The sequence below is a fragment of the Mercenaria mercenaria genome, chromosome 5 (assembly GCF_021730395.1).
Source record: "Mercenaria mercenaria strain notata chromosome 5, MADL_Memer_1, whole genome shotgun sequence".
Taxonomy (NCBI): Eukaryota; Metazoa; Mollusca; class Bivalvia; order Venerida; family Veneridae; genus Mercenaria; species Mercenaria mercenaria.
Window position 1 is genome coordinate 86,350,006 of NC_069365.1, and position 23,977 is coordinate 86,373,982.

Consider the following 23,977-nt stretch of genomic DNA (forward strand, 5'->3'; position numbering starts at 1 on the left):
CAAAACTCCTCTAGAACAAAAAATATAAGAAGCTGATGGGAAACATATCGTTTGGGATGAAAATAAGGACATTCGTGAATTTTTTTTTTGTAATTATCATTTGTCAAATAAATTCAGTTTAACGGAGTTATGATAAATAAAACTTCCGATTGCTTTTTAACATTTGCAATTGTGTTATAAACAGTTTTCATTCAGTTCTCCTAAATAATGTCAAATGATAAAGTCCTTTTTTAAACAAGAGGGTCATGATGACCCTGGATCGCTCACCTGAGTAATATGAGCCACATGTTTCAAATGGCAAACTGATACTAAAAAATTAAGAAGGTAGGTCAGCAGGTCATATTCATGGTCACTGAAAGTCAGTTTTAAGATCGGTATGCAAAACTGAACATGTCATCCAATTTTCAAGGCTGTATCTTGAAAAATAAGAAAGTAGGTCAGTAGGTCAAGGTCACAGTCAAGTGATCCTTAATTGCTTGGGGTCATCAGGTAATTATAATTTAACAGTCTAGGAAATATGATCTGATAATGTTTGAAATATTTTTTCCTATATAACTCATAATTATAAAAAGTGACCCACAGGGCAGGGCCTAATTTCACCCCAGGGGCATAATTTGAACAAACTTGTTAGAAATCCACCAGGCAATGCTACATACCAAATATCCAATGCCTAGGCCTTGAACCTATGTAAGTCTATGTTAAACTTGGTACCCTCAGGACAGGGCCTCTTTTCACCATAGCGTGTGTGTGTGTTCGGGTTTAACGTCTTTTTCAACAATTTTTCAGTCATATAAACGACGGTGTCTACTTGTAGCAGTGAGCACAATGCCCAGGGATCGAACCCACGACCTCCCGCACTCGAAGCGGGCGCTGTACCACTAGGCTATCGAGGCGGTTAGGAACATAATTTGAACAAAACTGGTAGAGAAACACTAGAATAAGCAACATACTTAATATCAAAAGCATAGGCCTTGCAGTTTCAGGCAAGCAGATTTTTAAAGTCTTTTTCCTATATAAGTCCCTGTGAAACTTGAGACCCCCGTGCAGGGCCTCTTTTCACCACACGGGCATAATTTGAACAATTTTGGTAGAGGACCACAAGGCAATGCTACATACAAAATATCAAAGCCTATGTCTTGTGGTTTTGGACAAGAACAATTTTAAAGTCTTTTACTATATAAGTCTATGTAAAACTTGTGACCCCTGGGGTGGGGCCTCTTTTCACCCCAGGGGTACAATTTGAACAACCTTGATATAGGAGCCAAATATCAATGCTCTACACCTTGTGGTTTGGACAAGAAGGCTTTTAAAGTTTTTCCTTTCGGTTGCCATGGCAACCAGACTTCTATATGGAATTCATTTCTTTGAACAATTTTGAAAGGGGACCATCCAAGGATCATTCCTGTGATGTTCGGTGTAATATTGCCCAGTAGTTTTTCAGAAGAAGATTTTTTTAGAAAATGTTGACGGACGCACCACACACGACGGACGATGGACTTTGAGCGATCACAAAAACTCACCATGAGCCTTTGGCTCAGGTGAGCTAAAAAGTAAAATTCAGGAGAAAGGACATCAAAGTATAATGCAGGACAGTGTAATGCTTCGTTTGCTTTCACTACCTCTGAATGTATCAGGTTGCTCAATGTATTGTCTAAAATGTGAAAAATTATGAAAATAGAAGAAAGAATAACGGTTCTTGTACATTTCGCTTTCCCTCATTACTATAATTGTATTAATTTACATTAATTCCCATTCAGTTTAGCCGAAGTTATTGTCTTATACGCCGATGAACGTTGCAAAGTAACAAATAATTTCTTCGCATCCTGTTTTCGCATTATCAGACCTTCATAATTCCGCATTGTCATATCATATATGACAATATGCAATAGTGAATTAAAGGTGCAGCACGAACAATTAATTATTCTGGAATTATGCCCCTTTTAAGAGTGGGCATTTTGGAAAAACAAGATTAAGACTTTTACTGTTATATGATCAAGTACTACACATTTAATACATGTTTCTTTTTTAAACCCAGGAAACTAATATTACATTAAAATATAGCTTCCAAAATGTATATACATTTGAAAATAAACAGTCACATTAATTACGCTACAGAGTACAGGCCCGTAGCCAGAGGTAAAAAAATAGGGAGGCATTTGTTAGGGGGCCCGGGGGCATGCTCCCCTGTATTTGTTTTTTCGAGGGTGCCATTTCGTGCGTTTTTCTGCATTTCAAACATGTTTTTGTTACTTTTAAGACACCGATTTCGGAAAAAATAAATGACGTTGAAAAGGTTCGCGTACATTTTAGTTAATATAGATCTACAGAAAAATAAGAGTTTTGAAATAGCCAATGTATTTGCGATTATTGTCACTCTAAAACGCTAATTTAAAGGCATATGGTCATGTTTGCTTGGTTCTTACATCTTCAGTTGAGTAAATGTATATATGTTCATGTATAAACTTTTTAGCATGGCTGACGTGAAACGAAAATTTGAAAGAAGCAAAACAGTTTATGCGTATACAAATACAATACAGAAATGTAATACAAAATTAATGTACTTAGTACTTAGTACATAATATATTTTGTCAATCTTCTTAAAATAATATATTACATTTTTGAAATTCAGCACTTGGATAAATAGTATATAGTGCGTATAATGTTGTCATAAAGTTACACTTATAAGTTAATCAAAATCTAAAATGTCACACATTTATATAAAAAAAAGTATTAACGGGAAGATTCCATACTTACGAACAATTAATAAGTGTATCTGATATAAGTTCTTAACTTGTAAGTGACCATATATTTTTGAGAGAAATCTTATAACGAAGTTTTGAAATGCTGTACGTAGATCAATAATCGTGACTTTTTAGAAATGATATGTTCAAAAGCGTATTAAAACAAAACCTCATGATTGCAAGACTTCATTCTGTTGTAATGTCAAAATGAATCAATTTAGAAAATATATCAACATTCAGTCAGATATTAAAGCGCCACGTTTTATTTAGGTATGCATAACATAAAACTTCTTTCGCAAGAACATGACCCAGCTGACAGCGACAGTGTAAGCTTGAATATAAAATAACGGGCGCATAGGTTGTGCGAAAGCTATGCTATATAGCATGGCCGTAGCGACTATTGAGGCAACCGAGGCACTTGCACTTGCTTCGGTCATTTTTCTGCCTCATTTGCCTCGGTAGTTTTTAGCTCACCAGAGCCAAAGGCTCAGGGTGAGCTATTAGGATCACTCACCGTCCGTTGTCCGTCGTCCGTCGTCCGTAAACTTTTATTTTAAACGACATCTCCTCAAAAACCGCTTGGCCAATTTCATCCAAACTTCACAGGAATGTTCCTTGATTGAAGCTCTACAAAAATTATTCAAAGAATTGAATTCCATGCAGAACTCTGGTTGCCATGGCAACCGACATGAAAAAATTTAAAAAATCTTCTTCTCAAAAACCAGAAGGCCTAGAGCTTAGATATTTAGTGTGAAGCATTGCCTAGTGGACCTCTACCAAATTTGTTCAAATCATGACCTCGGGGTCAAAATTGACCCCGCCCCAGGGGTCACTTGATTTTACATAGGAAAATCTTAAAAATTCTTTTTCTCAAAAACCAGAAGCCCTAGAGCTTAGATATTTGACATGTAGCATTGCCTAGTAGACTTCTACTAAAGTTGTTCAAATCACGACCCCGGGTTCAAAATTGACCCTGCCCCAGGGGTCACTTGATTTTACATAGGAAAATCTTCAAAAATGTTCTAAAAATAAACCAGAAGCCCTAGAGCTTAGATATTTCACGTGTAGCATTGCCTAGTGGACCTCTACAAAATTTGTTCAAATCATGACCCCGCCTCAGGGATCACTTGATTTTACATAGGAAAATCTTCAAAATTGTTCTAAAAATAAACCAGAAGCCCTAGAGCTTAGATATTTCACGTGTAGCATTGCCTAGTGGACCTCTACAAACATTTTTCAAATCATGACCCCCGGGGTCAAAATTGACCCCGCCCCAGGGGTCACTTGATTTTACATAGGAAAAGCTTCAAAATGTTTCTAAAAATAAACCAAAACCTAGGTCTTAGATATTTGACATGTAGCATTGCCTAGTAGACTTCTACAAAATTTGTTCAAATCATGACCCCGCCCCATGGGGTTACATGATTGTACATAGAAAAATCTTCAAAATTTTCTAAAAAAAACCCAGAAGGCCTAGAGCTTAGATATTTGACCTGTAGCATTGCCTAGTGGACCTCTACAAAATTTGTTCAAATCTTGACCCCCAGGGTCAAATTGACCCAGCCCCAGGGGTTACTTGATTGTACATAGGGAAATCTTCATAAATTTGCTAAAAAAACCCCAGAAGGCCTAGGTCTTAGATATTTGACATGTAGCATTGCCTAGTAGACTTCTACAAAATTTATTCAAATCATGACCCCCAGGGTCAAATTGACCCCGCCCCATGGGGTTACATGATTGTACATAGAAAAATCTTCAAAATTTTCTAAAAATAAACCAGAAGGCCTAAAGCTTAGATATTTGACATGTAGCATTGCCTAGTGGACCTCTAAAACATTTATTCAAATCTTGATCCCCAGGGTCAAATTGACACAGCCCTAGGGGTTACTTGATTGTACATAGGGAAATATTCATAAATTTGCTGAAAATAAACCAGAAGGCCTAGATCTTAGATATTTGATATGTAACATTTCTTAGTAGACTTCTACAAACTTTGTTCAAATCATGACCCCCGGGGTAAAATTGGCCCCGCCCCAGGGGTTACTTGATGTACATCGGAAAATCTTCCAAAAAATTTCTAAAAATCATCAGTTTGACATTTGAAACATGTAGCTCATATTACTCTGGTGAGCGATCCAGGGTCATCATGACCCCCTTGTTTTATTATCTTTAGTCTCCGTCTTTCAGTTTACCTCAGCTGTATGAATTACCAGGCTTTCTGGTAGTGTCTAATCTAGGTTTAGTAATATGTGTCACATCCGATATAGCTCCCTTCGGATATAGCTCCTCGGGGAGCTATATTCGGGGCACCTTTTCGTATATAGCTCCTGCGGAGCTATATTCTCCGTATATATCTCCGTATATAGCTCCCTTGCTAAGCTCAAACTGGAGCTATAAACGGAACACCTGTAGCTTTGTTCCGTATAATTATAGCTCCTCGGGGTTTTTATGCAACATGGACCACGTGGCTTATTTAGGACATTTCGTTATGTCGCATTTTTAAAGACCAGACAGTGTCAAATATTTCAAACATGATGCCTTAATTCTGATGCAAGGGTCATAACTAGTACTAAACCACTATTTGCCTGTCAACATTTCTGGACAGTCTTGGAACTTTGGGGCAACTACCTTATTTCGTCAAGTCCGACAAAAAAAAAACTAAAATCTTAAGGTACACCTAATTAACATTTGTTCCAAATTTGATAATTCTGTCACATAGTACAGAAGATGAGTGCCTGTCACAGTATGATTAAGTATGAATTTGGACTCGAGGTCATATTTGCTAGACCAGATACAAAGTTTTAACCCTTGTTTCTAATTAAAATTGCCAGTTATTATTTTCTTGTACAGGTTGGCGATTCTTGGTCTAACTATATCCGTTTTCGGGACTGTGTACCTATACGCTCTCTCGCTCTCTAGCTCATACGTATGAATGCCATGAGAAATAAAATTTATAAATCCCCACCTGTCTCCAAAGTGGTGTGGAAAATCGTATATAAAAATGACACTCTGCCAAATATTCATGTTTTTTTTATTACTCGAACAATACTGTTATAGTATTTTAATTTTTCCATGTATAAGGAGTCATATATATCAAAGGAGCTATATACGAGAACGTGTGCCGAATACAGCTCCCCGGGAAGCTATATCCGAAGGGAGCTATATGGGGTGTGACAAATATGTCCTCAGTTTTCATTTTCGAATAGGTATGTTATATGACAACAGCGTAAAAACACGATACGACGTTATAATTATGTGGTATTTGTGAGATATTTCAGTATCTTATTTCAGTTGGTGCGCGCATTTCAGATATCTTAATGCAAGTGGTCTCATATTATAGAGATAGTATCCAAATTTTAAATTATGAAAAGCAATTGAAAAATTCATGTTTGTTGCTTATATATAATATGCAAGACCAAAAAATCTTGAATTGATCATTTTGAGCATGTTGTTTTAATGTTATTTTTTTAATTTCCATGTAGCCGCTCCTGCAGATAGTCCTACCTATCAAGCTATTGATAATTATTGCGGGAATAACTTCTCTCAATGACGGAAAATTGTAAGATACATGCATATTGTATGATATCAGAAAATGTTGTAAGTCTAATAAAATAAATTCAGATCGACTATTTAATCTGAAATTTAGATATGTTATTCGAACCATATCATATATCATATATAAAAATAAGAAAAACTATTCAATATTTACCATGAAAATTAACATTACATTGAAATGACTTTTCACTAAGCTGTGACATACAGATGTATGGATGAATACAAGGTAGGATTATTATCTGAGTCATTGAGTGTTGTGGTCTCTCAAGCAAGTTTGACTGTACTTAGAATCAAAAATCTAAGTATAGCACTGAAGGCTATGTCAGGCTGACATATTAAGATATCATTTCATGATTCAGACACGCAAGTAAAGAAAGGAAATTTTAATAATCTTCAAACGATTTACCAAATATAATACTAAATCAAGTTTTGCAGTCAAAAAAGTTACTCATTAAGTTACACTTGCATCGTAATCTAAACACGCTAAATGAAACAATATATACAATACTGTGGAAAAAATGATTTTAAAATGTATGAAGCGTAGTGAATGCCGCAAAGTAAGTTTTATGCCTTTTTAGTTGTTTGGATCTCATTACTTGGTAATATGGGCATAAGTTGCAGTGTCATTGAATTTGTGAAATAAAATAGGAATAAAAAGCACCTGATAACTCAGTTCGAATAATAGAAACAGACATCAGCCTCATACTGTAAATGAAATGATTTAATGGAAGATATTTGAAATTCAAAAGATTGCCTGAAGACAGCGTCTTGTTTAGCTACTTTTATACCACGAAGAGTAGCGAAACAATTTTCCGATTTAAAATTTAAACCTCTTTCGGGCAGCGATGTGGAGTCTAATTACACGTTTATACACTTACATTGCTACATTACATACAATGTATTGTTCAAGATTGTACGATACTACACTATGTCTACCTCTCACATGTACATGTAATTACAGTGTTAAAACCAAGATGTTGTAAAAGTTGCCAATCGTTAGTAATAAAAACTAATATAACGTACGACCTAAAATTACATTAAAGCTCAGTCTCAACTTTTCTCAGCTAGAGCTGGGCTTAATTCTATCAAATATCGAAAGAAGCAATAAAACAGATCAGGCCAGGGTATGAGGATAGTGCCAATGTTTGCGCATATATTAGTAAACTGTATTTTTGTAGATTTATCTCTTCTGTTGCACATGCATATCTGAAACTCTGGGATACGGTCAAAATAAATGTTTTATATTTGCTTAATGCAGATTTTGGTACTCCTAGTCCTACAGCTTAGTAAATATTTCACAGCTGTAATTCATTTAATAATTTCTACTGTAGACCTTTATTTCACTGTAAATGTTCATCTTGCTTAAATGTAGATGATACCATAATGGTAAATACAAACAAAAGTTTTACCACTATTACAAGAAATGGATGTCAGGTTAACATAATTTGATATCCTTTCATGGTCGTTTCATGATTCAGACACGCCAATAAAGAATTTTTAGTATTATCTTCAAAAGATTTATAAGATATAATAATGAATCAAGTTACCGGTCAAAAAATGTCTACTGTCTGTATCAAAATAACAAAATGATAATATGTTATCAGATACATTTGCGTCATAATCTAAACCTCGCTAAATGCAAAAAAAAGTATCTAAAATACTATGAATAAAATGGTGAAACTGCTTTCAAATGTAAATAGCGAAATGCATACCCACAAGGTAAGTTTGTTTTCCCTTTTAGTTGCTTGGATCACATTACTTGGTTTTTGGGCATAAGTTGCAGTGTCATTGCATTTGTAAAACAAAATGAGAGAAAAAAAGCTCCTAATAACTGCGTTCAAATAATATAAACAGAAAGAAACCAATTTTAATACTGTAAATGTAAGGTAATTCAAAAATAGCAGGAAAAAACAGTGTCTTATACGAATGAGTGACGTATTTAGCTGCTTTTATTCCAAAGAGCGTGATAGAATAAGTTTCCAGTCAAATTTAGAATTTAAATGATCAATAGCAAAACTCTTTCGGTCAGATGTGTTGAACCTTGAATGATAACTTCTTGTTACACGTTTACCCTTACCATTGCTTCAAAATTGTACTCGTGAGTATTTTATACGAATGCAAATTTATATATTTCTAATACTAGAAAAAATATTTTCGTGCAGTACACTTTAAGTCTTATAGCTGTAAATATATCCATATAGGTCCCATGTGGTTCTGGGACGATCTGTGTATGAAAAGAATTGGAACCACTGCCTTACCCTTGCATGATCGTAAGAGGCGACTAATAGGGTATTAACACTTGGTTTTGCTTAACTATGTGGTTCAAGCAGGTATGCAAATTTTGATTCCATACCTCATGTTTTTATTTCAATGTAAATGAGCTGTGAAATCAAATTTGTAGTCCTGTTTGGCGCCATATAACCTATACTGTTGGTTGTGTTGGTGCGTCGTAAAACCCAAATAAAAAAATATATATATATATACAATGTATTTATATATCCATAGTGCCTGTCTAAAACAAATTATGTCAAACATTGTAGATACTAGTACAAACTTTGATCTTCCCTATTCAGTTTCAAATAAGCTCCAGTATTGTAGTATCAGCCGAAGTCTTGCCCATAAGTATATCAAAACAATGTCTTAGTATTTTTTATTCTGCACAATAGATTAGTCAGTTTGCGAAGCTTCTTGATTGGCTACTTAATGATTAATACCTTAAGTGACCGCTAAGGCAAAATGTACTGTATACGTCTATCACAGCTCAACATAAATGCCCTTTATATGTGATAAAATAGGCCTGTTAAACCAACCAAATAGCTATCTCTAAACATTCACATGGACTGCATTTTTCATTTGTGAAACATTTGGATCCCGAATTAATATTTGCATCCCTCCCATCGTCATTTCGTACTTGGGCACTTATAGCCGGAGCAATGCTTTACGGAACCTCAGGATCGGGAGGTAGGGGGACTAGAAAAGATTACATACCTACGTTTTCTAGCTACTTTATGTCTAATTTCCTACAATATAAAATTAATCTTTTATTTTTCAAACCTAATTTATTTCAAAGTATGGCAAAGATTCAAAATAAATCGATGAATTTGTTGGTGCCAAAAGCAAAATTATTTGAAACTTAATGATTTATCATTAAAGTTTATATGTATTTCATTTTTATCAAAATATCATTGATGGAGAACGGCGCAGTTTACTTTCATTTATTTTGAAGAATATTAAGCGCGAAATTTTTGTTGAAGCAGACGATATGTAGAACAGGTGTATCGTGAGCAACTGATGAAACTCCATTTATGCTGTAATCATTAATTAATACGGATGTGAATGTTCTTTTCAACCTAATGAAGTTTTTTTTTTTTAATTTCACGCCGGAAACAATTTGTTAAAACGCATTTTGCTCTTACCTCTGTTGCGAGTTATACTGATATCCAGTCTTTATAGCAACATCTTTGTCATTGTATGAAAGAAGATTTTTTTTTATAGAAAACTAATGTCCTTTTCAGCATGAGAGCAACATTAGACAGAACTTTGATTTTAGGGAAAATTGTTTGAACATTTTTACATTTAATTTTACTCGTATGAGATAAATCAGCAGCTCCATGAAGAAGAATGTTATAGACATACACCTCCCAAAAAGTAAGTCCTGTGTTGTATCCGAGACCTCCATCGCAAGAGAGACATTACAAACGAACCATAAATCGGTATTAGTACCCGGGGTAGATCGCGGAGTGAAAGGGTAATTTTTCTCTTTAATATAAAGACAGCGCAACAAAGTATGTTTTTCATATCATATATCCTATTTTTGGGGGAGCCCCCACAAACCCTCCTATGGAGGAGGGTGGGACACAACCTTCCAAATTAATGCCTGTCGGGGCTTTGCCTTTACCATTCAAATTTACCTAACAACCACGAACAAACGCACATACTCGTTTGCCTCGGTAAAATTTAGTCTCTCGCTACGGTCATGTATAGTGTAATTATTCGTGATATTAAGAAAATGGAGGAAAATAGTTTAACAAATTAAAATGAAATAATAGTGCCTCAGTTTAGTTTGGTTATGCCTTTTAAGATGGTGACTCAAAACATATCCTTTTTTCTCATAATCTTGGCAGAAAAACAGGGAGGCACCGGCCTCCCTGTGCCCCAGTGTAGCTACGGGCCTGGAGTAGCATGCATTTGGGGATCTCAGTGATTTTTACCGGCATAAATTGTTTGAGATAAATCCGTATGACCGCTTGGCTTGCTATAGGAACCATAATATATAGGCTATCTTTACTATACTCTCTCTCTCTCTCTCTCTCTCTCTCTCTCTCTCTCTAAAAAATGCACTTACCTCAACCATTACTAAAAGGCTTGAGTAATAAGATATCAAGCTGTCAGTTGTCTTTTAAGATTTAGCTGAATAAATGATGTAAACATATATCCAAACAACTTACTTGTTCGGCGACCGTTCATTTTGGACAGTGTGGTGAATGCTTATAATTACATTTCTTTCAAAATATAGACTCAGAATAAGGAAGGTTTATATTTGCATTGGAAACTTGTCGACTAATAATATCAGTAGTTATATATATGGGGTAGCGAGCTCAATTTTGACCCCCCTGACCCCTTGTCCCTATTCTAAAAAATCCAATGCCGGACAATTTAAAACCAAAAAATAAACAACTTTTCATAGTACTTTATGAAAACCTATAGTAAAATATGATTAAAGATAATTTTAAACACTTCCGCCAAATATTTGCCAAAATCCTGCCAAGTGGCAGCAATGTGGCAGTCGCTGCCAACTTGACAAACTTTTGGCAGAACGTTGGCAAACACAAATTCAATCAATCAAAAGCCTGCCATTTTTCTGCCAAGTGGCAACAATGTGACAATGTCTGCCAACTTGGCAAACTTTTGGCAAACTTTTGGCAGATTATTTTTATTGATAAAATGTAACTTATTTGATCTTATTTTCAATTAGTAAGTATATTATTAGGGTACACATAGTAATTAAATGAAGTTTTAAATAATTTTTAATTAAGCTTTTAATTAAACCTTTAATCCAAAAGTTTGCTTATATCGGCACGTCCATCCGGTATAGATTCATCCGATATGTAGAATCTAATGTAACTATCCCTCATAAGTGAAAATGTTACTTCTGTAGATGTTGAATCGTTATAAGGATGAATGTCAAACATTGTCCCTTGTGTTAAATAAATTTTAATTTTTTTCTTATACATAGATATTAACTGATCAGCGTCAAAGTCCTCAGCTGCCTCAGCTGCTATATTTATTATATTACTGCTAAATTTACCAAAAAATAGATCATCAATACCGTCCCGAAACCTATCATTCCACCACCTAAATATAAAATGTGATATTGGGCTTTTAATCGGTTTATCTGGTCCACCTATGGGCCTGGCCCCCGTTAATAAAATATTAATATCTATTATATAAATTCCAGTTTTTTCGACTATAAACACACCCTTCAAAGTCACATCTAGTACATCTATTTTATATTCTTGGTTTGTGGTTATAAAATCTTTATAATCTACGATAATTCCAGGTCTTAATTGAAATATATTTAAATAGCCCAGACCGCCCAGATCTTCATATGTTGAATATATCCAGGCACCATGACGGTTAAAATACTTTTTCATTTTTACGTAATCATAAAAACTTTTATTATAGTATTCAAAGAGAAACACTTCATGTTTTAATTTTTCTATTTCTTTTTCCAATTCTTCTTTTATTTTTTTGTCTTTCTTTTTAAGTTTAAGAATTATTTCAGCTAAATCATTAACTCGTTTTGTTGTAGCAACTTCAGAAGCAGCTAAATTATCAACAACGCCTTTTGTTCTAGCTAATTGTGTTTCTTGTTTTAAGAAAACATTTTTTACTTTTGTAATTTCTTCAGCATTAGTGGTAATTTCTTCAACATTAGCGGTTATTGCTTTAGTATTAGCAGTAATTACTTGGGTATTAGCAGTGATTGATTCTCCTTGTTTATCTGATATTTTAACTACAGAGTCCAAATCATTTATTATTTTTTTAATTTGATCATTAATTTTATCATTAATTATCTTAATTGCTTCTTCTTGTTTAGCTGATATTTCAACTACAGAGTCCAGATCATTTATTATTTTTTTAATTTGATCATTAAATTTATTAATATCTTCTTGTAATTTTTTTGTAATATTACTTAATTCTGCATATTTTAAATTGTGACGGTTGTCAACAATACTAATCCAATTTCGAATTTGTTTTTTAAAGTCATCTATTTTAGAATTAATTTCTTTTTTAAGGTTATCTAATGCTGTATCATGATCATCACCTCTTTGTGAAGCTGCCTTTTCCAATTCAGATTTATATTCTGCAAATTTATTTGAAAATGTATCGAGTAAATCTTGATTCCCTTTTGCCATTTCAGTATTTAGTTTATTTATTTCTGTTCTGATTTCTAACTGATACATATTTTGTAACTTTTTCTCAGCTTCAATAATCTTGTCTTTTAGTTCTTCATGTTTAATCATACTATCTTTTAATTCTTGAACTTGAGTGAATAAAATGTTTAAATTAACTCGAAATACTTCTTTTATGTTTTCATCTGTCAAATCAGATTTCTCTTCAAGTTCTTTAATAGTTTTTTATGTTTTTTTTTTTGAAACCATTAATCTATTAAAGTCTTTTATCCAAACATAATGTTGGACTACAGTTCTTGAGGGTTTACAGTCATCATCGGTTATTTTATATTTATTTATATTTTATCATTATTTTATCATTAGTAATTAGCAACATGTCACAGTGTTCTTCGTATTGATATTTTGATATGTACAATGGATAAATTCCCGTAGGTTCTTCATATCCAAATATATTAAATGATATTTCATTTAAAACTTCTATTTTAGGTATTTGATTTAATGAAACAGGAAATTTAATTCCAGTATAATCAAGATCGTTTATATGTTTTTTATAATTTGAAACTCTTCAGAATTTTTTGTTACAGGAAATTTATAGCTAAATGACACCATCTAAAACATTCGTTATCATCATTCTTTATATTTATTAATCCTTTCATTGAATTTGTAATGGTTTTTGGTAATTCTAAATAACTTGAAGCAGCCAATGGATTATACTTATATCTATTTATATAATGAGCATCAACTGACTCTATTCTCCAGCCACTTCCTTCAGAAATCCAATTACCAATTCTATTTATTATTTCATCAAAAGCTTGATGTAAAGTTTTTTTTTATTTCGTTTGTGTTAATAATTTCTAAAGCCTTTGATTGAAAATAAGCTGATTTATATATTGTATCAGTTTTATCCATTTTGCAAAAGTTATTTTTAAAACAACGTTTTTTTTATACCTTTAAAGTTTTAAGTTCAGATTTAAGTATTTCATAAGAGTCGTTTATAGTTAAATATATTGATTCTTTGGATCTTGTCTATATGTAATTTTAATTTCAAATTTCTTATAATATTTTTTGAAGATCTCTCGATTTCCATCTATATATTATATTTAGAAAAAAAAATCACTAAGGAAAAAAGGATTAAAAAAAATAATAAAATAAATAAAGTTTTAAATTATCTTTAAGATGAATTAAAATATTTAAATTTATATCTTTTCCGCTGGTTTTTGATATTCCACTTTTAACTTGGTTTTTTTCCTTTGCAGCACATTGTTATTAACCCTGAATTAATTTTAAAGGGTCTTTGGGATGCTGCAAAAGTGCTTTTATATGTTTTTTCTTCATTAGTGTCACAATCGGTTGCAATAACTTTTTTAGGATTGTTTCGAATATTATTTGGTCTGGGACAATCACATAATTTTTCCCAGCATTTTCTTCTTGAGTTAATAGACAACCGCAGTTCCATTCAATAAAGTTCTTTTACGAAGATAAGGATCTATAACATTTTGTAATTTATCAATGACATGATTTATATTCATCGCTAACTATTTGATTTCAACCGATATTTAATAACATTTTCTTCTTTTAAGAACTTTTTATATGAATTTTTGTCTGGATTCATTATTTCTCCTAAAGTGCTAGATATTTTGGTATAATCATTCTATCTACCTTTCTATTAACCATCTATATATAATATACTATAGAAAAAAATCTTTAAAAACGCACCTAATGAAATTATATTGATTTGAGAAATTTGTTTATATTATCTATATCTTTTGAATAAGATTTTAAAGTCATTTTTTCTAAATTGTTATCACTGTTAAAATTTTAATACCTTCTTGAAACATTCTGTTTAACCATTCTTCGTGTAATTTGTGTAGTTTTTTCTAAATAATCTAAACCAACTTTGTTTTCTTCCGTTCTGTTTCTTTTTTGAAGTCTTTTAAAACATATTTCTGGTCGGTTTTAACATAAAAAAATCCATCAATTGGGTTTTTTCCATATGGTTTTATAATGTGATCAGTTAAGAAAAGATTGTATACTGCCCACTCGGGTCATTTATAACACCGTTGTCGTGATGTTGTTTTGTAAAAACGTTACTGTTTTGTTAAATAACAACGTTCAAGGACAGAAACACCATCAAACTGTTTAGCAGAAGATAACATTTTTATATGACTATTTAAAGTTGTTAGCTGAAAAGGAAATAAATATTTGGAAGGTTCTTGAGCAGCAAGTTCAAAAAGATTATATGAATTTCCGCTTGGATCCATAACATTCTGCCATTCGTGAATTGGTTCTGGAATTATATTCAAATTAGGATTATATTTTTTAATAATATCAAAAACGTACTTTTTTCCTGATGCAATATTACCTTCAACTGATATAATTTTTTCTCATTATATAAAATACTTATAGAAAAAATCTTTAATAATCTTTAATACAACTCTTCTTCTTTTTTACTTTTACTGTTAAGTTTAAATTCCTTCATATGCATTTCAAGAGGTGTTGAATAATTTTTTTCTTTCTGCATTTCTAATAGTATTGTAAAAATATCCTGAATAACTTTATTTGGATCTTCTTTATTTACTTTTCCAATCCGTGCTTTTGTTATGAGTTGTTTTATTTTATGATGATGTGATTTTAAAATAAATTTCTTGTCGTCGAGTTTTAGTCTGTTAGTAAATATGGTAATTACTGATGGAACAGCGCCAGCAACTGCTACAAATATAGGAATAGCTGGAACAAGTACTAATGCAGCTGAACAACCAAAAATACCTGCTGTAATATATAATCCAGTATTTACTCTCCCACAAAATTTATAACTTTTTCTGTAAGCAGCAGCTAGTTTAGTTAAGTGAATAATTAATTGATCTATTGTTTCTATTCCATTATTATTAGAAATTAGATTTTTATTGCTCATTTATATAATTAAACTTTTTATTTCTAAATTAAATTTGTTCAAGATCGCTAAATGGTAACCCAACTATTAAATTTTTCACTATAACCTTTCCATTTTACTAAAGCTTGTTTTTTTCTTATAGTCTCGTCTAATAACTTTTCTATTCTAAAAACTTCTTGTGTAGTAGGTAAAAGTTCTTGTTCATAAAATGAACCTTGAATTATTCATCATTTAAATCTTTAATAGTGTATGTTCTGGGATTTGTATTATTAATTTTATAAATTATAAATATTTCCTCTGTCCAGTTTGGTGTATATCCTTTTTCAAATGTCTTTATAGTTTGCTTAAGCGAACTCGATCACTAATTTTACATTTTGCTTTGCTCTTTGGTATCTTTAAATCACCATATAAATTAAAGTAAACAGTACCTTTATTTAAGTTTTTACTAGCTTCGGTTGGTGTCATTTTTATACTAGAATGTTTTGTTTTGTTATATTTATCAACCATATCCTGCAAATATTTAAATAAGTATAAGTATATTTGCTGTAAAATATTTCCACATATTCTTTTTAAACTTCTATTAAATCTTTCTATTACTACAGCCTTTCCTTCATTAAATGTATGGTACATATTAATTTTATTTTTATTCAAAATGATTCAAACTTTTTATTATAAAATTCTTTTCCTTCATCTACCCATAAATTTTGTGGAATCCTTGCAGTCTTCGGGGCTTTTGTCCCTGAATTCTATCTTCAGAAATTATTTTTTCAAATGCTTCAATAACAGATTCTCCGGTTTTATTCTTTAATGGAATAACCCAAGCATATTTACTAAATATATCAATAACAGTTAACAAGTACTTTACTCTCCTTTATTATATTTTGAAAAAGCTTGCATGTCAACTAAATCAGCTGACCAAGTATCATCAATATCATTAACTATCACTCTTCGTTTCCTAAATTTCCTTTTAATTGGTTTGTGTAATTCTTCTGCTAATTCATCGCTCCAGCGGTAGCTCAGAGTTACTGGCTCTGCAGTGATTCCGGGGGTATACTCTACCCCCTTTTCCCGTTTTTTGACTTTTGTTTTTGTCCGAGACCAAGTTTGTATTTCGTTTTAATTATAGGTTTCACAACTAAATGTTTTGCAATCTTTTCTCCAAATGTTTTTGATTTAGTTTTATTTAAATTGGAAAGCATTTGCTTATCACATGTACCCTTTTTTACATCGCTGTCATAGCAAAAATCATGGTCCATACATACTGCATCCAGTTCATTGACAGGGGTCCATTATCTAGGGATTTCCTGGCCCGCAATAATTATATCCTGGAAGTGGTTAAACCTTTCTTAGGTAATAAAGGTAACATTGCTTTGTGAATATCTAAATTACCCCCTGTACTTTTAACAAACTTTGATTTCATTTTTCCACAAGATGAACAAGTAGCCCTTATCATTTTTCTCCCGTTTTTTGTTGTAACATAATGAGGATTTATATTATCAGTAAATCTTCTTTCTTTCAAACATATATTTTATTTTGTAAACTCATCTATATCATATGTATTTAAAACTTTTTAGTTGGTTTTTACTGGTTTAAAACCTGTGGGTTTTTAATTGTCCAGCATTGGATTTTTTAGAATAGGACAAGGGGTCAGGGGGTCAAAATTGAGCTCGCTACCCCATATATATAACTACTAATATCTGTCATGTGTTTACGAATCGGATAGAAATATCCTTCCCGAGGACACCTGCGCATTGGTCGGTAATGAGGCTTGTCCATGCGCAGGTGGCCGAGGGACGGATATTTCTTTCCGATTCGTAAACACATGACTGATATTTTTTCTTGCATATCGTATACATGTAAGCATTTTATTCTGTCAGATTATTTTTCTTGAATATCGTATTTTACAAGTAACAGGTAAAATTCTTACGTAGCACTCTTTCTTATAACAGAGAATAAACACAAAGCGCGGGAAATTAACGTCCGTAAGCAGAAGTGACGTCATGATGTTTTGCGTTACGCACAATAACGAAGTTCCACTTTAGTTTTATCTATCATTTGTAGCGTAACGTTATGTTCTTACGGTTAACTAACGTATTTTGAATCGAGAAATATACTAAATGGAACGGAGAAAAGCTATCAGGCGCGTAGCTAGGGCATTTTTCATAGTACGCAGACGTAATGGGGGTGGGGGTCGTGTATCCTCCCCTTGATTTTTTGTCAATATGAGAACGGCAAATGGTGCATTTTAGCGTGTATTTGAAGCAAAACATTGCACGAAAACTTATTCTTTGTTATTTTTTATATAAAATGTTTATAAAAAAAGAACATATTTATCTCACTGTGAATTGGTTGTCAGATACTGTAATATCGTATGACTAGTACCGGTGCCAAACCTTGGCAATACGCGTAGGATTTAACTAGGTGTAATTATTTAAATTATATTTTATTTTCTACAACATTGGGAACATGGAATAATTGATAATTTCATACATTTACTAATACAATTATATCTATGATATATGAAAATAACGTAATAATTATTATGCGTGACAAATTACGTCTGCAGTGTTATACAAATTGTCCTATTCAAAAGCTTTTAGTCTTGAAAATGTCTCTTTGCCGATTTTTCAACCAACAGTTTATCAATTTTTGACATTGTATTATAATTTTATTATAGAAATTTGACACTTTAAACCGTTAGCATAGACGGCGTATGAATGTAATATATCACGTGGTCAAGGTTATTACAGAATAAGCAATCAAATAGTAGGATAATGACTGTACCTAAATTGTTATAAAACTAAAAAGACAATTATTGGTGAATTTCAATGCACGTTAAATCAACTAATTATATGAAAATAAGGCACAGTTTCTTTCTAGTCGCAGGAATATTGTACAATTAAACGAAAGCTAGATTAAGATTTTTTTCCAGTGAGAGAAGCAAAATTATCTGTTATGAGTAAACGAATCCTCGCAAATTTTGGAAGTATTAAATAAATTTTGAAAGAAGAAAAGCAATGTACAGATGGAGTAACCCTGAACGATTTTTTAGATCATTTTAAGAATATTTCAAATACGCCACATGGGCATTTATACCAGATGATGAGGCCGAGAACGCCAAAGTACATTACATATTGCTGACTTAGATTGTCCGTTTACCGTTGAGGAAATTTCAAAACTATTAGCTCCCTTCAAAGACATAAGAGCTGTGATTTAAATATAATGTTTCAGATTTCTTTATTGATTCGAATGTTTTTATAACACCGTACCTAGTTTCTGTATTTAATAGAATTTTTGAATCTGGAGTATATCCTGAATCATGACTAAAGGTGTAAATTATACCTATTCATAAAAAAGGTGATGTTTCAAAACACTAGTAATTATCGAGGTATTACACTCGTAAATGTTACGGCAAAAATATTTTCTCTAGCACTTAGGAATAGAATCAACAAATGGTGTGAATCAGAGCAGTTATTTAGTGACTCACAATTTGGTTTTAGAGATAATCATAGTACCGCTGACTGCGTATTTCTATTGCATTCAATTATCCAAAATGTTCTCATTGTAAATCTAAACTATACTGTGCTTTTATTGATTACAAAATGGCCTTTGATACAGTTATTAGGGACGCTCTATGGATAAAACTTTTAAAGACTGGGGTCAGCGGTAAAATGATCAGATTCTTAAGTCTATATACAGTAATGTTAAAGCATGTGTAGATTGTCTTCTGAGATGAATTTTTCTGAGTTCTTTGATGTCACGCTTGGATTAAAACAAGGGGAACCACTCTCACCGATACTTTTTATACTCTTTATTAACGATATAAGCACTACTTTAGATTTTAATAAGTTAACAGAGAATGATTTGAACCAGTTATCTATGTATATGTTGTTATTTGCTGACGATTTGCATTGTTTACTACTGATCCGAATAGCCTACAAGCTCAGTTAGATATTATTTATACATATTCAGAAAAATGGGGTCTCAAGATTAACGTTCAAAAAACCAAATAATGTGTATTCGAAAAAGAAAAAGTCACCATAATTTTAACTGGTCTATCAATGGTGAACAAATTGAAGTTGTAGATCATTTTAAATATTTAGGAGTTGATTTTTTGTATACTGGCGTAATGAAAAATGCTGTTAAAGTGCTCTCAGAATAGGCCCTTAAGGCATATAGTAGCGTATTATCATTATTCACTCGTGTACACTAGATATGAAAACTAAACTTTCTTTATTTGATACCATGGTTGTACCAATTCTTACATACTGTTCTGAGGTGTGGGCATATATTATTTTAAAGAAATTGACAAGTTGCACATAAAGTTTTGTAAAACAATACTTGGAGTTCGTCAACAGACCCCAAATTTAGCAGTTTATGGGGAACTGGGAAGGTTCCCTTTATCAGTTATTTGTAAACAAAGAACATTAAAATATGGTTAAAAATAATGCAAAATCCAAACTCTCCTATGTATAGAATTTTTATAGAACAGTGTAATAACAGTAACGATAACTGTTGGGCAAAGTCCGTCAAGCGTTTATTAGACAGTCTTGGTTATAGTGATATTTGGAATAATTTGATTATAATGTAAATTATTTGCCAATGTTTAAACAACGCATTTGCGACCAGTTTATCCAAAACTGGCGTGCTTCTGTCCAATCAATGTCAAAGTTAGATTATTATAGTAAATTTAAAACAGAGTTTTGTTTTGAAAAATATATTGATGTTTTAACAAATGATGGATTAAGAAAAGAATTAAGTTGTTTCAGATTAAGCTCTCACAAGTTGGAAATCGAATTAGGTAGATTCGTAGGTACCGTTAGAAATGAAAGAATATGTAAAATGTGTAATTTTAAATTGTATTGAATCAGAATACAATTTTCTGCTTTGTTGTCCTCTTTATGTCGATATACGTAGAAAGTATTTTGGAAATATATCTTGGCCAACGATACAAAATTTGTAAATATACTTTCTTCTACATAAAAAATCTATGTTAACACTGCAAATATTTAAAGGATGCGTTTAAGCGTAGAAATGAAACCCTTGGGCGCATAGCTGCTTCTTAAGTTTGTAGTACAAATGTATCGACAAATAAGAACTATGTCTATCACGATAGTCTCTACTCCATGTTATATTGAATAATGTATATAAATATGCCTGTATTATGTATGTGTATGTATGTCTTGGCCATATTCAATTTGTGTTTGTTAATTGGCCAAGGCATTGATTTGCTGATTTGCCAAATAAAACTGTATTACTGTATTATATAAACCAGTTTGCTATTACTCAGTTTACTGTATTTCAAACAAAATATGAAGAGGCAGTGATATTATAGATTACATACTCTAGCTTCTTTTCTAATTGTGTATAGCAAACAGTAAATTATAGACCATTTACATACTCCGCTTCTTTTCTAATTGTGTATAGCAAACAGTAAATTATAGACCATTTACATACTCTAGCTTCTTTTCTAATTGTGTATTTAACTCATGAAATTGTTATGACTTTCCTTTCTTCCCTCTCTCTCTACCTTCCTTTCTTTTTTCTTTTATATTGATGCATGCAGTAAGAATTACCAATTAATAACAATTCTCTGTTGTAACATTCAGCTCTTTCTGTATCCTCGGCAGCTTAACTTTGGACTAGTTCGTACGTTTCCGCGCGCGTTAGGAAATAACACGGACACGAGCAAAGGATTTTTTTTTACAAAAAATCACCAACTTTTAAACGTCTAGGGAAGCAAGAAGACATTAAAATAATTTCAAAACAAAAGCATATATAAAAAATTTATTTTCTGTAGAATACTTCAATAGGATAATAAATATTCTCAAGTTATGAATAAAGTGACTACAGCGGAAAGAATAAGATATGCATCACAGGTTTTTGCTTATTTTATTCAGTAACTGTAAGCCGTAAACTGACACTGATAGTGGTGTTTTTAGTCGCCAAGGAAGCATTAATTCTTCATTTTAAATAAATATTTTTTATATCTTTGTATAGAGAAAAGAATGACGAACACTTCAATAGGATAATAAATACTGTGTGTTTATTCTAATGAAAACAATACTTGTTCAAACTTTTTTTGCTTCTTTGTTTCTATTGGAAAATATCAACCACATAAAAATCGATATCGCCCAGCCAGGTGTTTTCAAGGGGGATAATTTTACCGATAAGACGGCAAATTTTACCTAATTGTTGATCATGGATTGCGTATGAAGCACTGTCCGTTGCATGATATAGACTTCTTCTTGCAACCAAGTAAATTAGCCAGTTTAATTGTATATATGTTTGCCAGATTTTAAAAGCAGCTACGCGCCTGACTGTAACCAAATAGATACAATGCTTTAGATTACCCAATTCAATTGTGCATGCTTGCCAGATTTTCATTACGTATCTGCGTCTAGGCAGCTACACGTTTGGCTATCAAGGTACCTGCTTTTTTCGTATTTTACATAAACAATATATTATCAGTGCATGAACCACTTGTTGTCATTAACAGCACGAGAGTCAGCTGGCATGGGGGGTGCCAGATGGGTTTTGCCGGCATGGGTAAAATCACCGGAAACGCCAGTCCGGTGTGCAAGAATGGTTTTTTCATATTTGGTTACATAGAAAGTTTCCAATTGCCCTCCCATTTTCTAGAGACTGATCAAATTTAATTGGCTCAAACAACATTTTTTTTATATGAAACAACCCATCATATGTAAGTTTATTTTATATTCTTATGTCATTAATTTTCGACTCTGACAATGAATCTGACAACGTCATTGATGATTGTAGATAAATTAGATTGGCCTACCTGAGTTCTTCCAAAGTTGTTGAACTACTTTTATAAAGTGAAAGTACATTGTTATTGCCATTCCGACTTACAAAATAGGGACACGAAGGAAATTTGAAAGAAGGCCAAGTGAATAAAAGATACACTGTTGAATTCTAAACTAATAAAGAGTACAAGTTTGCATATTCCGGAATTCAATTTATGTTTTATTTAGGGGGGGGGGGGGGGGGGGGGGGGGGGGGGGGGGGGGGGGTGGGGGGGGGGGGGGGGGGGGGGGGGGGGGGGGGGGTTGAAGGGGGGGGGGGGGGGGGGGGGGGGGGGGTCGCAGTTAGGTGTCTGCGCAAAATGTTTTTAGATTTTCTCTATATTTTATGACAATATACCTGCATGTATTAAGTTTCATTCACAAGTGTTACTGTTATCAGTTTTGACTTACTTTTATAGAAATTCACATTTAAAGTGGGTGGGGTAATTTGACATGTAACCAGCAGGAACCACATCTCCGCCGCGTTTTTTAAAAATGGTTCAAACTTTTTACCTGGAACTTTCGTGATAAAATAACTATGCAATGGACATTTACACACATGTTGCGTTTTAAATTGTCTGAATACTTTTTCAACACAGAGCCACAAAGTGGCCTAATCAAATTTACTGATTTTCAATGGACGAATTTCACCAAAAAAATCTAAAACATTTTTTATTAGTTGAGATATTTAGGTGTTATTTTCAGCATTTTTGTAAGCTAAATAAACATTAAAATGACAATATATCAGTACACTCTGATTATATTGAAGAGTGGTACACTCTCAAACTAGGGAAAAGTGGGTGGGGTAAATAACATGCGGAGCTAAACATTCGAAGCAACACAACTATAGGAATAATATTTTGCAGTTCAAGAAATGGCCTCAGATTATCTACTTCTATCTTAATTATGCCCGTATGAGTGGTGGGGGCATATAGATTTGGTCTTGTCCGTGCTCCGTGTGTCTGCGCGTCCGTCCGTCGCCCGAATTCTTGACGCACCTAGCTCAAAAAGTATTTGATATAAATTGATGAAAAATTGCAGAGTCTTTATCGTGATATGTACTTGCGTACCTTTTATTTTTTGTCTGCTCCGCCCCTTCTTTCCTGAATTATGGCCCCTGACATAGTCAAAAACATATTTTCACCTTGTGACACGCCTAGCTCAGAAAGTTTTGATATAGATTGATGAAACCTTGCATGAATCTTAACCATGATATGAACTTGCGCACCTTAATTTTTACGGTCTTTACACCCTTTTTCCAGATTTTTCGGCCCCTGAAATAATAAAAAATGCACATTTTCACGATGTGATGTGGATAGCGCAAAAGTATTTCATATAAATTGATGAAACCTTGCATGAATCATTATTGTGATATGAACTTGAGCATCTCCTATTTTTCGCCTGACTCTGTCCTCTTTTTCTAGAGTTATGGCCCTGAATAGTCAAAATGCATTTTCACCTTGTTGTGCGCCTAGCTCAGAAAGTATTACATATATATTGATGAAACCATGCATGAGTCTTTATCATGATATGCACTGTTGACCTCCTATTTGTCGTCTGGCTCCTATTTCC

At 32.8% G+C, this 23,977-nt stretch overlaps 1 protein-coding gene across 3 annotated transcripts in view; it reads left to right on the forward strand.

Moving 5' to 3' along the window:
* Window positions 1–23,977, forward strand: part of LOC123528189 (patched domain-containing protein 3-like) — a 108,499-nt gene that overhangs the window by 4,283 nt on the left and 80,239 nt on the right. The window lies entirely within an intron of this gene.